Raw genomic sequence first — 15875 nt, 5'->3', positions numbered from 1 at the left:
AAGCAACAAAAAACTAAAAATAATCGTTAAGTACTTCACCCATTCTTCAAGAAGGGCTCTCCATAACGGATTTTATATGTATAAGTACTTCTCTAAAAGTGATCAATTTCCTACATAAATGTTCTGAATATCTTTAGGAAAAATTGATGAAACTAATAGAATATGAGAAAGAAAACCCTAAAATCATATGACTTGAAACAAACATTTGATACACTCAAGACCATGAATAATTTCAACAGACATCGGTGTCAACTGAAGACTTCCAGCCTAGAGAGATAGAGAAATCGAGAATTTTTTTTATTATAATTAGAACAATGATACTTTATCTCTTTTGTCTCTGGCTTTAGGATCTAGTAGTACTGTAATTAAAACTTTCTGGTGAGGCAGAGTTAGTTTGTGCCTCCAATCCCCCCTCGCACCCAACCACCACCCCCCACCCCCCCCCCCCCCCCCCCCCCCCCCCCCCCCCCCCCCCCCCCCCCCCCCCCCCCCCCCCCCCACCCAAAAAAAAAAAAAAAGTTTAGAATTGTGGCATTGTGAGTTTGAATTCTTATTGATGAGTTTGAATTAGTTTTGCTTTCTTTGCTTGTATACAAAGTGAAGTTTCTTAAGAAACAATTACAAAACTTTGTATTTTGGCACAAATTGCCTATGAACTTGTGTAGCTACAACAGCTAGCTGTTCAGCTCAAGCCTTCCATCTTCGTTTATCTTAAAGGAGAATGACAAGCTCACCAAGCCCTTTAGTCTTGTTTAGCTTGGTTTCTATTAAAGAATTCAATGTAGAATCAATTCAGACTTTCAGTTTATGATTAAAACTACAATTTTCAAGTCTCTTAGATTGTGTTAGGGTGAGATGTAAAGTTTGACAAGAATTTTTTCCATTAACTCCCATAATTTGCCTTCTGATAAAGGCCTTTGCCCTTTCTCAAAACAAATGTGTGAAGGAAGAAAGTTCAGTATATAACTTACTATCCTATTGTCTCCATCTGAACCACACACCGATTACTAATCTGCTTGTGTGACCCTTATCTCCCCTTAGCTGTTATTCTTACAATGCAGGGTAGTTCAAACTAAACTTTGTTTACCATCAATTTCAATCACTTTTTTAGTAGCAGCAACCCAAATACTAAGTTAATTCACAGGAAAAATACTAAGTTGATGCAATGCATTAAAACATATACAAATGATCAGCATTACCCAAATCAACAGTAACGTTGGCAGAAACATCGAGCAACCCTTGTAGACTGGTATGAACTGGTGTTCAATGCATACACTAGCAAGAAAACAACTTCTCTTTGTTCTAGAAACAAATTATGGAGCACTATCAGCCAATCATAAAGTCTCCCACTAAGTTTTCATAAAGTTTGTGGTAAATTTTTAATTATCTTAGGTATTAAGGCCTGACTCAGCAAGTTAGCATCTCATAAGTAGGATGGGTTTTATTCTATATATTCTCAATAGTCAATCTAGGCTCAGGTGGCTAGCATGCATTCAAGCCATCATTTACCCATGCCACATTTACACCTACCTTTACCTGATAGATCGCATACTTGAATAAAAGAAATACACATGGCATTTGGTAAGGGTGAGCATAGGTAAAGGGTAGAACCAGAACCTGTGGGTACCCACCCATCGGTTCCAAGTAGGAACCGGAACCAACCCCATTAGGATCCGATTTTGGTTCTGCAAAATTGGAATTGGGAATTCCTAAGTCCGGTACTGATTCCTATAGTGTTGGAACCAGTAACCAGAACTAGAACCAAGGTCAAGGTACCCGAGTAGGAACCGTGATAAAATTATAATTTTGGTAAACTATTAGGGGTGTATTTGTATTTTTTTTGGTGGTGTATTCATCATTTTTCAAAAAGTAAGGGGTAATTAAATTTTCCCATCGGCCGGTTCTGGTTCTGATTCCTTAAAAAATGCAGGGTATCTAGAATCGATCACCCCTAGCACTTGGAAAGAGTAAGTCATCTTTGTATATCATAACGATCATCAGTAAATAAAAAAGGTTAGGTAAATTGGGATTACAAACCGTACTTTGAACTAGTCCAGCACAAATCAGGAAAAGTGGAAAAGAATGTTACCAAATTACAGTCTCAAAAACTAATTCTCACTTGAATAAAAAATTGAAGAGATTTGTTAAGAACCAAACCAAACTATTTAGCAATGAACTGACAAACTAAGCCCATAATATTCTCCCACAATGTCAGAGAACAATGAGGAAACAGAAAAGTAGAGTAGCTTTAATTAGAAAACAGACAACAAAAACTACAAACAAGGCATGGAAAAAAAGTTAAACATTCTCAAACACCCGCTGAAAATTTCCCTGGTTCCAAAATTTTAAATAACAAGAAAAGGGATCCAAAACTGCCCAACACCAGGGCTCAACTCCAGATTATTCAATAAGTTTGAAACCATTTTATCTTTCAGGTCTCTTAAAAGGAAAAGGGTAAAGAATGTAATAATACAATAACATATTGAAAAAAAGTGTGGCTAGTTAGAAGACCATTACTGGAATGAAAGATACCACATCTAAGTGTCCATGACAAGCTCATTACTTGTCATAACAGATGTCCAACAGCCTCACATACATCAAAAGTATCCAAATAAGCAAACAAGATAAAATACAACTTGTTACAAAAATCTTTCAAAAATCTTTCAGTATACAAATTCAACAATTATAGCCTACATTTAAATAAACACATTAAAGAAATTATAACAAAGTTTGCAGGTTATACCTCAAAGCCAAAGAAACTGAAAGTTCTAACAGATAAAATAATGGATTTTCAATGTTTGGCCTTTCACTTGCTGCTTTCTAAAATGGAAAATAGTAAAAGTACTTACATCATCATGCAAACTCCTACAGCAGATCATATATGAGTAGTACTTCACCAAAACCATAGAACAAAACACCAAAACCAGCAGGGCTAATCTTATGTCACAAAAATGCAAAAGAAGATAAGATAAAGCTAACACCTTTTAACAATGTCTTCAAGTTACAGAGCAAGGAACTAAGATACGATGTCTAATAGAATAGGTATACGAACATATTACTAGTGTTATAACTTAGGTTTGCATTGCTTTACGAATTGGGAAGTAGAAAAGAGTATACATGTTAAGTCAGCAACAGCAGACAAGCAAAGCTGCTAACAATCTGGCAGGAAAATTCAAAATGGAGGGGATAACATGCAAAATTACCAAACAAAAAATAAAAAGTTTACAACATAGTAATTACCAACAGTTATGCTGTTGATCCTGCTATATGCGTAGCCATTTATAAAACTGACACCATAAAGAAACAAAAAATTCAATAGCAACAACCTTAAGAATAGAAGAAATATCAAGATTCAAGAAAACCAGCAATCATAAACACTAGTTGGAACTTTGACTATAAATTAATCTTTGTATTGAGTAATTAAAAAATGAAATTGTCTCTGCACCACAAGTTCACACAGTCTAGTGATACTGAACCAACTGCAATAACAGACAAACCAATGAGGCATGGATGAAGAAAATGTCAAATTCACAACTCAAAGCTACATAAGGTACAAAAGCTTCAATATCAAAAAGAAAAAGGAAAGGAAAAAAAAAAAAAAAGGATATGGCGTCAATATTCAAAAAGGTGGGGTTCAAATCTCAACCTCATTCTTAGCTAGCATTTACCACACACCCAACTAAAAAGATGAAACTGAATATTCCAAACAAGGAAAAAAGTTGTTTGTGTTCCCAAGAGACTAGCTGAACACTTAACAAGTAAACAGTATATCAAAGCAAATAAAGACAATCTTCAGAAAATAAAATAACAAAGTTCAAGCATATAGTGCTTTTTGAGTTATGATGCATTTGTCTAAAGGAGTACTATTAATAACCATCATGAGGTAAAGCCTCCTATCAGAAAAGACAAGTGTTAATTAATAGTTAGTTAACAGAATTAAACCTGCTTTTATTGTCAAAACAAAATATAATGATGTGGAGATGATATTTGAACAAATGCTTCCAGCGTATGAACCTCAAGCATTATCAAACTCCTCCAACCCACCGTAAAGAAAAGAACATCAAAAAAATAAACAACAAGGATTGAATAGACACCTAATGCATATCCATACAAATAGAATAGCCTACTTAAACAGAATAGTAAAGGGGCCCCTCCATGATCATTAATAGAAAAATAAATGGGTATTTTAATCATTCTGTGTATCTCATTGCACCCCTACCCCCTCACCCTTCCCCCCAGACCAAAACAATTAACAACTATACCAAAATGCTAAGACCAGACAAGTCAGGTAGCGATTTAAGCAGAATCCATTAAGTCATAATGATAATAACATACTAAAGGAAAACTAAAGAGTTGAACCACAATAGGTAGACTTAATTAAATTTATTAAGAAGAATCTATTAATAAACTCCATCCAAACATGCAAAACAACCTTCTTGATAGCTATCTCCAAACACTCATTGCGACGTACAAAATGAACAGGTTGAGATCAAAACGTGGAGGACTCTAGCCTTTTTTTTTTTTTTTTTTTATTCTAACTCTAAGATTGCATGTATGTAATGTTAGAGTAGATGCCCTAGAGCCAATCAATTATTGTAGAATTGACTCTTTGTAATAATGTTCATTAATCAATAACAAAAGGCATTTTATTCTATATCGAGTAAATCATTATTATTGCAATATGTATTGATATATGTCCTTAGAATGGTAGAATCGTGACGAGGGTATCAAGTGTTTCAAATCTTGACAGTGAGAACCCTATGAGCACATATGATGGCCATTCTAGAAACGTCCGTAGCCCCAGTATTATTCTGAAGTAAGGGCATAGATAATACGGCAAGGCTATCATAGTGTTGAACGACCCTGTCGAAAGGCAGTGACTGATCTCACTTGTCAAGGTTGTTTGGTGACAACCTGGTGCAACACATGGGTGNTTCGAATTACCAAGAAATTAAAAAAAAAATTACAAGAGAGACGAGAGCAATGAAGTTGAAAGAGACGCGAGAGACTACAGCCTGCGAACCGATACAGGCTCCATCAATTATTTGTTAAGATGGTTTCGTGGAAATGATTGTTACCGTTTTGATTTTGAAAAAAAAACAGTAATCCTTTGAATTTGATTTAACAAAGACCTATAAAATGTATAAATCACGAATTTAGGTAAAAATACAATTAAGAATACTAATAACGGTTACTTTTTTAAATTGAAATTGAAAATGTAAATTGAAAAATAGGAATAAGAATAGGAAAGGGGACTGGAATAAGTATAGAAATGGAAACTAGAATAGGATTAACAAAAGAAATTATTTTAGATAGGATTTTGGGAATAATATTGGGTAGTTGAATAGAGGAGTATTACGAGATAAATTTAAAAATTTATAAAAAAATTCCTTAGGTTTGCTAATTTAACTAAACACCCAATATATAAAAATTTTATAAAATGACAAAAACACCCTCACCTACCCACAATGCCAGATTCTGGCTACCACCATCGGAATCTGACCGAAAAACGGCGTTACTACGCAGACCGGTCGGATCTGATGAGTAGGACATCGATATGACCTTTTCCGACCAGACCATCACGATCTGGCTGGAAAATGACAGATCTACAGCCAGATCTGGCTATCAATGGCCGTAAAAGTCCAGATTTGACTGCCGTTCTCGGTCAACAACGACCATTTCTTTGGCCATCAGTTACCGGCCAATTTCGGTCGTTTGTAAGTCGTTGTGATAGATTCCGGCTACCACCGATAGTAGTTGCTGAAATTTGGCAAGTATGGGTGGGTGGGAGTGTTTTTGTTAATTTTTAAACTTTTTTCTAGGGATATTTATGAAATTAATAAACTTAAGGGGTCTAGAAGTAATTAAAAAAATATACTAATTTTTCTCAAATAACAAAACAAACAAGTATTTTGGGAATATGATTAGGAATATGGGTAAAAATAATAAGCCAAATGGATATTCGAATAAAAATAAGAATAAGAATAAGAATAGAGACTGAAATAGAATAAAAAAAAATATGAATAAAATAAGAACAATAATAGAAATAGAAATAGAAATAAGAATATGAAAAAAAATAGAAATAGAAACTGAAATACAATTACAAATCCGAATAGAAATAGAAATAAAAATAAATACTAGAATACTAATAAAATTTGGGAAAGAAAGTAGAATAGGAAAAAATGGATATAAGAATACTACTAGTTATGTCAATGAAAATGAGAATAAGAATGAGTATATAAATCCAGATAAGAATAAGAATTAGAGGTTGAATGAGAATTGAAAAATGAATTGAAACTGAAATAAGAACGAGAATTAAAATCGGAATTTATAATAAAATAAGAATTGGAATTGGAATTGAATAATAAATAGAACAAGAACAATAATAGGAAATAAATTTAAACTAAAATAAATTTAAGAATTCAAATTTATTGAGATTTCAATAATGAATTTGAAAATCCACTTAGAACCAACATTTAATCTAAATACACCTATTCTATTTAACATTTTGTTTTAATTTTTGAAATATTCCAAATATAGTTATTTTTACTAATCTTAATTCTCAAAATGTTTAAAGGATATATTTAACCATAAAATCATAACGAATAACTTAATTGTCGTAATGAAATAACAAGGCAAAATGGCCAGATTTGCTAGATATCTAACATAGCAAGGTGTTTAAACTAAAATATTAAACTGTACATTAAATGATAGAATCTAACATATTTTAACGTATATATTAGGAATATATCATTTGTTGTTTCATTAAGCTATAATTGTAAATTATTGGATTTTTTGACTAAATGTCATTAATAAACTAAATTTGAAGAGAAAAGTAAAGAAGAAAATTAAGTTCAAATTTGATATTGGAAAAGATGTGTAAACAAAAAAGTCTAATTAATTTATAATTTTAATATATTAAATAAATTTTAGCATATGTTTGGTAATTTTTTTGTCATTCAGGAGAGAATTTACAAGTATTTGAAGGATCTTGACAAAGGGAAGAGAGCGAGCGAGTAGCTCGCGAGTACTCGAGCTCGGTCGATTCGAGCCGAGCTAGACTCGAAATCAGTCGGAGGGGTGGTCTTGTTGGGTGAGCTCGAGTCGAGCAGGCTTATGAAGAGTACGACGCCGATGTAGTTCGATGGGCCGAGCATCGGTCGTCACTATTCACGAGCTTAACGAGCTCGGGGTTTAATTGCAAGATTAAAACTTTAATTTTTAAGTGTTTAAAATGCAAATAGCTCTTATAGACAAAAACGCAAGAAGTAAAACCCATTGGAATTTTCAATCAAAGCTGAACAAAAACGAAAAAGTGAAAACACAGTCGCGATTTTCATCAACCCTAAGTCCTAACTCTCCATTGCCATTCACCGTAAATCAGGTCACCACGAGTCACGACGTCGTCGTGGACAAACTTCGCGGTGTCATTCCGTCATTGACGTCAGGTAATCGGGTTCTCTGTAGAGTGCAGAACCAGGTTTGTTCCAGCAATCCAGCCTTCCAGTAAGAAATTTGCTCGGTTAGTTTGTGCAGTTATTTTCTCGTGTTTCTCTTTAGTCTAAACAAACATTTAGATTCAAATGTATATGGATGTAGCTGGTATATATCAGAGGCTACGAATGTCTAAATCATGATTCAAACTTGTACTCCCATTTTAGGGTTTGACATGGGTTTTTTTTTTATAATTTCTGCGATAGGAGGTAATTGGAGCCAGAGATAGTCCATAAAATCGTTTCTGATTAGGTTAACAAAGACTCATTAGGTGGTTTGTTATTGACAATTGGGGCGTCAAAAAATGTAGTTTCTGAAAGAGGCAGCTCTGCATGTAGTTAGTACTCTGCTATTTATCGTAAATGATGGGCTTTTAGTGATTGTCTATAGTAGCTATGTTGAAGTGCAAGGCTTTTGATACAACTGAACTCCTTACCAATATACAATTTTCTAATTTCTAATTAGGCAATTTATTAACAAAATTTTTTCTATAAGTAGACGTATGTATAACATCAAAAGTGGAGCCAGAGTATTGGAAAAAGTTAGAAAATATGAAATGGAATTCATTAATGTGGACAACTGCTGTAAAATAAAGGTGCTAATATTAACGACGAGTATGTATCAGATTGTCAACAAATACACCTTAAGGAGTATAGTGACGCAAAGAAAAGGTTTTGTGGAAAGCTTATGTAACACATAATTATAGCAGCCAGGCCGACACTCCTCCTGCCAAGAGTGGACTTCATGGCTGCCGTTTTCAAATAGCCATAAGAAAACCAAGCAATATAGAAAATTAAAAATGTAATTACCTATAGAGTTGTAAGGACACATACAAAGAATCAAGATCCAACACGTGTGCAGCAAAACAATAAAAGATTTGACCACCTTGAAGAATGCACAAATCAACTTAAAAAGATCAATATTTATATCCAAGGAAACTATCAAGGGGGCCTGGCTCGAAATTAGACAAAAAACATCATTATTGTTACAGTTAGCACGTCACTAACAGTCCGTAGATAGCAAGAAAGTAAAGGAGAGAAGTAAAGGGTTTGAGGAAGATCACTGAGATCTGAACAGAAATACAAACTACAAGGCATATGTACAACCCTAAAAGAATTAAAATTGGAATAACTTAAGATTTGCTGTTGATACCACGTGAGTAATTAAAAAAACTTGAGATGGGAAAAAATTTACCAGATTCATTGTTGCTGAAAACACACTATAAAGACAATTTATGTAAATGATTTTGGCGAAATGCCATCTTTTATACAATCCTTAAACCTATATAAAATCAGCAAACCAGAAAACCAGTAGTTTCGTCCCCCTTTTTAAAGAAATTTCACTCCTAAAAACAGTGTTGAATCAACATGGAGATGCGCAATGCAAAAGAGTTTTAGTCTAGTTTAACATGGGTTTACTATACCAAAAATATGCAATTTGCTTGACTTTAATCTTCAAAAATTGTAGATAAGGTTTGTATTCTTCTTCATATAGGTATCAGGTATGGGAAGGGCTATTCTAGTAGCCGGCCCCACTTGATTGACTTTTTTTTTCAAGTTCACATGGTAAAACAAAAGGAAGTAATTGCGGGATCCAAACTGTAAGTGGACAAGGCAACTGACAACTGTGGTAATAGTCCAGGGGGGTTGTTAGAAGAGAAATGATGAGTTGATAAACCCATTCCAAAGGTCAGAAAGTGTGAAGAAATCTCCGGTAATGGCAGAATTTATAGAGGTTCTTTCAACCGATAATACGAAGAAGGGCAGAATGATCCATTGTAAGGCCAATGTCTGTTAATGAAAACTGGAAGACAACTCAATTTTAGACATTTGAAGGGGTGTCTAAGCGAATAGTTTTCAGTAATCAACAACAAAACAAGTTGAACTTTCGGTTGGGAGCAAAACCAAAAAAAAAAAACAAAACCCCCCCCCCAAAAAAAAAACAAAAAAAAAAACAAAAAAAAAAAAAATTGCAGTAGGGAGGGGCTGCCTCCTCGTGTAGGTGGGAAGTTTGAGATGGAGCGGATGAGGGAAACTAGTTAGCGCAATGGGTGCTTAGCTGAGCACCCATCAAAGTTGTGAGCAAACGGGTTTTAATCATTGTAAGATATGCGACTCTGGTTGAAAAAAAATATCAGGCTTCACAAGTAAAAAATGAGTGATGAGGTGTATGAAAGGACAAAGAAGAAGTTGAAGGCTGTTTTGAAGGAATATTGATAGATTAGTTGCTTACTGATCTGTGGAATTCAAGTAATCAGAAACTTGAGTAACATGGTTTTGAGGGGCATTGGATAAGAGCTATGGAGGGTTGACAAACGTGTGCGAAGTTTGTTCGTTAAAAAGCCTCCTCGCGTGTGTTCCAGTTGCGGATAGCGTATTTACTGTTTGCGGGAAGGGGAATGGAGAACAAAGTCTTCACGATATCAGTGATAATGCATCTAGTAATGACTTGGCAATCAAGGTTCTAAAAGAACCTTTTCTCTAACCAAGAACGCTCTTTGCGGGGGAAAGTTGTGTCATGTTAGGTGTTGCGCCCACAAAAACATAAGGGTGCAAGCATGGTCTTAGTCAGTTAGGACATTATCAAAGTGGGTCCGTGATAGTGTATACATCAATCCATCGGAGCGTCTACAAATCTTTCAGAAATTGTGCAGCAATTGCAGTGCTCACAGAAAGTTGATATGGATTGTACCACGAGGGAACTCAACTTATGAGATGTGGGCGACTGACACTAAATTCCAAAAGAGGTTTCCAAGATACTCTGAAAGAGACCAGATTTTCACTTCTTGTCCCCTTGAGGAAATTGGGTTAAGATACAGAAATGTTGTGAAATTGAAGGTTTCAATGGTACCATAGCATATTTCAGGGTCCGAATATCCAACATCAACTAAAGTTTCTGGCGAGCTTTGTACGGTGACGGTTTGTTGGATAACGCTGAGGATGAAACTGAATTTTTGAGGACCATGGTGACGAGATGAAGGGAAATTTGATAAATATTGGGGGGAGTGCAATGTGTCTGATAGCTACAGCTGCTGTTGTGGACCCTTGGTGCAAAATGAGATGTGTGGACTAGGCTTTCCTAAGATTTAGGGTGATCGTGACGCCACGGGTGTATTCTACAAAACAGTTCAGGATACTTGTACGAGTTGTACAGGGAATGATGTGACGCTAGTCAATCATAGATGGTCAACATATGCCTGCAACTAGCGACAGGGTTAGGGGGAGTTGGGAGTGGGGATGAATGTAGATGATGCTCTTCTGGTTGGTTGGATTAATGAATATGGGGTGATTGAAAATACTGCCCCGGAAAAAATCAGAGTTAGATTACTATTTCGAAGAGTATTGTTATAAGTGTCAAGTGGATTATGAGGCGTTCGATGCCTTAAAGTGGGTGGCAAGCAAAATAGTTTGAAAATCCAGTTATGTAAGGTGGCTCGTGATATACTTTGCGTTCCTATAGCACGGTGGCTCAGAGGCTACTTAGTGCGGGAAGAGAGTTATGACAAGTATCGATCTCGACTGTCTCGGACACAGTGCAAGCACTACTATGTGGAGGGTGATTGGGGTCGCAGGTCACTAGGACTATGACAGATGGATGAAGTAAGTTCAATTAACAAAATAAATTATTACTGTTTTATGTCTTGTTTTATTTTGAATATTATTTTTGTTAATGTAACATAAAACTTTCGAATTTTTTCTTATATGATTTAGTCGGATGAGGACCCAACTGGAGATTACCCTGCCATCTCTTCAGTTGAGGGAATTGAGTAGCTTGTTTGACCCTCGATTTATATTGACAGGGTTTGTAAATATATAACTTTTGTAGTTTTTTTAATTTCTATGCACGAACATGGCTTATTAATATAGATATTGAGATTATCTTCAGTATTGTTGTGTTGATTTGATTTGGGAATGGTGGATTGCTGTGGTTGATTTTGATTTGGTGAATGGGGAATTGCAAAATTGACCTTGCAAATTATTTGATCCTTGTGTATTTACACTTTGCAGGTGGGAGCATGGGAGGCTAGCTTTGGGGGGCTTGTGCCTTTCTTTGCTTTGGGTTGGCTTTGGTGCCTTTTCTTGCTTTGGGTGGCTTTGGGTTTTTCACTCCTGGTCTATGGGATTTGCAAATTATGTATTTGATTTGTATATCGCTTTCAGTGGTTTGTACAATTTAATGTAATTGGTAATGCATATTCATCCAAGCAACTTTAAACTTGTCATTTCATTTTATGTTTTGGAAGATTGTTGGTGTTGGAAATTGAAGATTGTGTTAAATTATGGGCGAAATTTGCATTTATCTAAGTACAATGTTGACAAAATTTGCTTGAATTAGGTTTCTTAGACAGATTTATAGGTGGGATATTGTATTGTATGTACAATTGTATGTAGAATTGTATGTAGATAGGTGGAAGTGGAAGTTGGAAGTTGGAACTGCAGGAAGATTTCAAATTACAATTGCAGTCTGTCTCAAGATTTAAAATTATAGTAGCAATCTGTCTCGAGCTCGTTTGAGCTCGATAAGGCTCGAGCTTGATCGAGCTCGTTTGAGCTCGATTAACCGAGCTCGATCAGGCTCGAGCTCGTTTGAGCTCGAGTTCCGAAGCTCGATTGAGCTCGAGCTCGAGCTCGGTACTGTTCATCACGAGCCGAGCTCGAGTACTGAGATACTCGGCTCGGCTCGGCTCGGCTCGGCTCTTATACATCCCTACTTGACAATAATAGACCGAAACTGAGGGGAAAAATAATGAACTTATCCGCATGATACAATTTAAATTTGCGACACTAATTTATAAAGATCCATTAAGTTGTTAAAATTGAGTAAATGACTTTTTTTTCCCACCCAAGGTTTGCCTTAATGACATTTTTCACTCAAAAAATTTCAAAATATCACTTTTCTACCTAAAGTTTATATTTTTTTAATATCCAAAATACACTTCAGTTTCTGAGTCGATGTTCGACGAGTTAACAAGACAGGATAAGAAGGGTTTTGTTGAGTGGAAGCTGATAGATCGAATGGTTGTGACTAATTAGATATTCACTTGGTATTGCTAGCTCTGGATGCAACCCCTATTCATACCTGGGAAGAATTCGTCAAGACGCTTAAAGTCCGCTTTGGACTGACGACATATGAGGATCCTATCGGAGCCTTCACCAAACCCAGACAAACTACCAGCGTAGATCATCAGACCCAATTCGAAATTCTATCCAATAAAATTTATGGGCTCATTGAAGAATTCTAGATTAGAACATTTCTTAGTGGCTTACGAGATGACTTGTGAAATACTATTTCTATGTTTAAACCAACCACTTTGTCAAACGAGTTTGGGCTTGCTCGATTACAAGAAGAAAAGGTTTTATTAAAAACCCAAGGTAAGCCCATTCTTGTAACTACAACAAACCCCTCCTCAAGAATTAACGCTTTCGGGCTGTCTACTCAAACTCCTCCTTTACGACTACCCCCTCCATCGGCACAAATTAGAAACACACCAAAAACACTTGCCTCTAATCCTATAACCGTAAGCCCACCTTGCCAATCAAACGCATTGCAACAACTCAGATGCAAGAAATGAGAGATTGAGGTCTTTGTTATTATTGTGATGACAAGCACCAACTCGGACATAGATGCACTCGACCTAGAATTTACTTTTTAAAAGGAATAGAGGTTGGAGAGCCCAATCTAACTTCTAATAGCATCCTTGAGGAGATCCAAGTGGAAGTTCGCAATTGCTACTTTGGGAAAGGAGTATGACCCCAACTGCTAGAAGTTGACAAACCAAAATCCATGATTCCCACTCCACCAAGTATTCAAGTGCTCTTACAAGAATTTGCAGGAGTTTTCTCTGAGCCAACTAGTTTACCCTCACCTAGAAGCCATGACCATAAAATTCCATTGAAGGAGAGAGCTCAACCCACATGTGTACGACCCTATAGATATCTATGTTATCAAAAGGAAGAAATTGAAAAGGTAGTTCGAGAGATGTTGTCTAGTGGAATCATCCAAACAAGTCAAACCTTACTCTTCTCCGGTGCTACTGGTGCGAAAAGTTGATGGTGGTTGGTGAATGTGTGTGGATTATTGAGCACTGAACAAGGATACTGTTAAAGATAAGTACCATATCCCTAATATTGAGGAATTATTAGATGAATTGCATGGGGCTATTATTTTGTCTAAATTAGATTTACGATCCAAGTATCACCAAATCCGGAAGAATTTTGATGATATCCACAAAACTGCCTTCAAAACCAATGAGGGACACTATGAGTTTTTGGTTATGCCCTTTGGGCTTGCCAATGCTCCATCTACTTTNATCAATTCAGTACTTATGTGCTCAATGACCACTTTCTTTTCCTTAATACGCTCTCTTATGGCTAAGTACTTAATGTCAATGTGTTTACTTCGACTTCCACTTTTATTGTTCTTAGCCATAAAGACAGCAGCTGAATTATCGCAGTATATTCTCAATGGTTTAGAAATGGAATCCATAATTTTAAGTCCAGCTATGAAACTCTTTAACCATACACCATGTGAAGTAGCCTCAAAACAAGAAACGAACTCAGCTTCCATAGTGGAAGTAGCAGTCAAGGACTGCTTTACACTTCTCCAAGATACAACTCCACTAGCCATTATGAAAACATATCCTGATGTTGATTTGCATGAATCAACACAGCCAGCAAAGTCTGAATCTGAATAACCAATTACTTCCAGATTGTCCATCCATCTATACATAAGCATATAGTTTTTTGTTCCTTGGAGGTACCTCATCACTTTCTTTGCAGCTCTCTAGTGGTCTAAACCTAGATTACTTTGATATCGTCCCAACATTCCAACAATAAATGCAATGTCAAGCCTTGTACAGACCTAAGCGTACATCAGGCTTCCGACAGCAGAAGCATATGGAATGTTCTTCATTTGTTCCCTTTAAAAATCATTCTTTGGGCATTGGTTCAAATTGAACTTATCGCCCTTCACAATGGGAGCCATACTTGGTGAACAATCTTTCATTCGAAATCTCTTTAAAACCTTATTGATATAGGTTTCTTAAGATAGACCCTAAATACCTCGAAATCTATCTCTATGGATCTTAATGCCAATGACATAAGATGCGTCACCCATATCTTTCATATCAAAATTCTTAGAGAGGAATTGTTTCACCTTATGCAGCAAACCCTTATCATTGGTTGCAAGCAAAATATCATCTACATATAAAATAAGAAAGCATATCTTACTCCTACTAACCTTCTAGTATATACATTGATCCATGGGTTTTCAACAAAACCGAATGAAGTAATTATCCCATGGAATTTAAAATACCATTGGCGGGATGCTTGTTTTAGATCATATATAGATTTCTTGAGCTTACAAACCAAGTGCTCACCATCACTAGAGGAAAATCCTTCAGGTTGTTTCATATAAACCTCCTCCTCTAGGTGTTCATTGAGAAATGTCGTTTTCACATCCATTTGTTGCAACTCTACGTCAAAATGGGCTACTAATGCCAAAGTCACTCGCAAAGAATCTTTCTTAGATACAGGAGAGAAAGTCTCCGTGTAATCGATTCCTTCTTTCTGAGTGAATCCCTTAGCATAGTGTCTTGCCTTGTATCTCTCAATGTTGCCTAATGAGTCCCTCTTTGTCTTAAAGAACCATTTACATCCAATGGCTTTTACACTATTAGGTAACTCAACAAGATCCCAGACTTCGTTACTCTTCATAGAATTCATCTCTTCCTTCATGGCACTATACCATAATTCTGATTCTTTGCAACTCATGGCTTGTGAAAAGAACTCAGGATCATTTTGGGCTCCAATGTTATAGTCAGATTCTTGCAGATACACAACATAATCATTAGGAATTGATGATCTCCTTGGTCTAGTAGATCTTCTTCATGTTGTACCATCATATTCTGAAGAAGTATGTGGTTCAACTCGTTGTTCAAAAGTTATTGGCAACTCTTGAACTACCTGATCTACTAGAATGTTGTTAGCAGCTTGTGGAACTTCAATGATTGGTTGTTCAACACCAGTTTGTACTTGAGGGGTGCTGTAAACAATAACCAATTTATCACTTGAGGTGGAAGGTTGAGATTCTAAATGATCATTCTCAGAAACTATGTTCCTGGTTTGATCACTCCCACTGATCAAGTCATTTTGAAGAAACTTTGCATTTCTTGATTCCACAATCCTAGTGTTGTGAGATGGACAATAAAATATGTAACCTTTAGACCTTTCAGCATATCCAATGAAATACCCAGTAATGGTCCTTAGGTCCAACTTCTTCTCTTGTGGATTATAAATTGTCACCTCAGATGGGCATCCCCAAATGTGCATATGTTGCAAACTCAATTTCCAACCTTTCCATAATTCAAATGGCGTTTTAGG

The sequence above is a fragment of the Pistacia vera genome, unplaced genomic scaffold (assembly GCF_008641045.1).
Source record: "Pistacia vera cultivar Batoury unplaced genomic scaffold, PisVer_v2 Contig118, whole genome shotgun sequence".
In the NCBI taxonomy this organism is placed as follows: domain Eukaryota; kingdom Viridiplantae; phylum Streptophyta; class Magnoliopsida; order Sapindales; family Anacardiaceae; genus Pistacia; species Pistacia vera.
Note: the sequence above shows the minus strand (reverse complement) of the source record.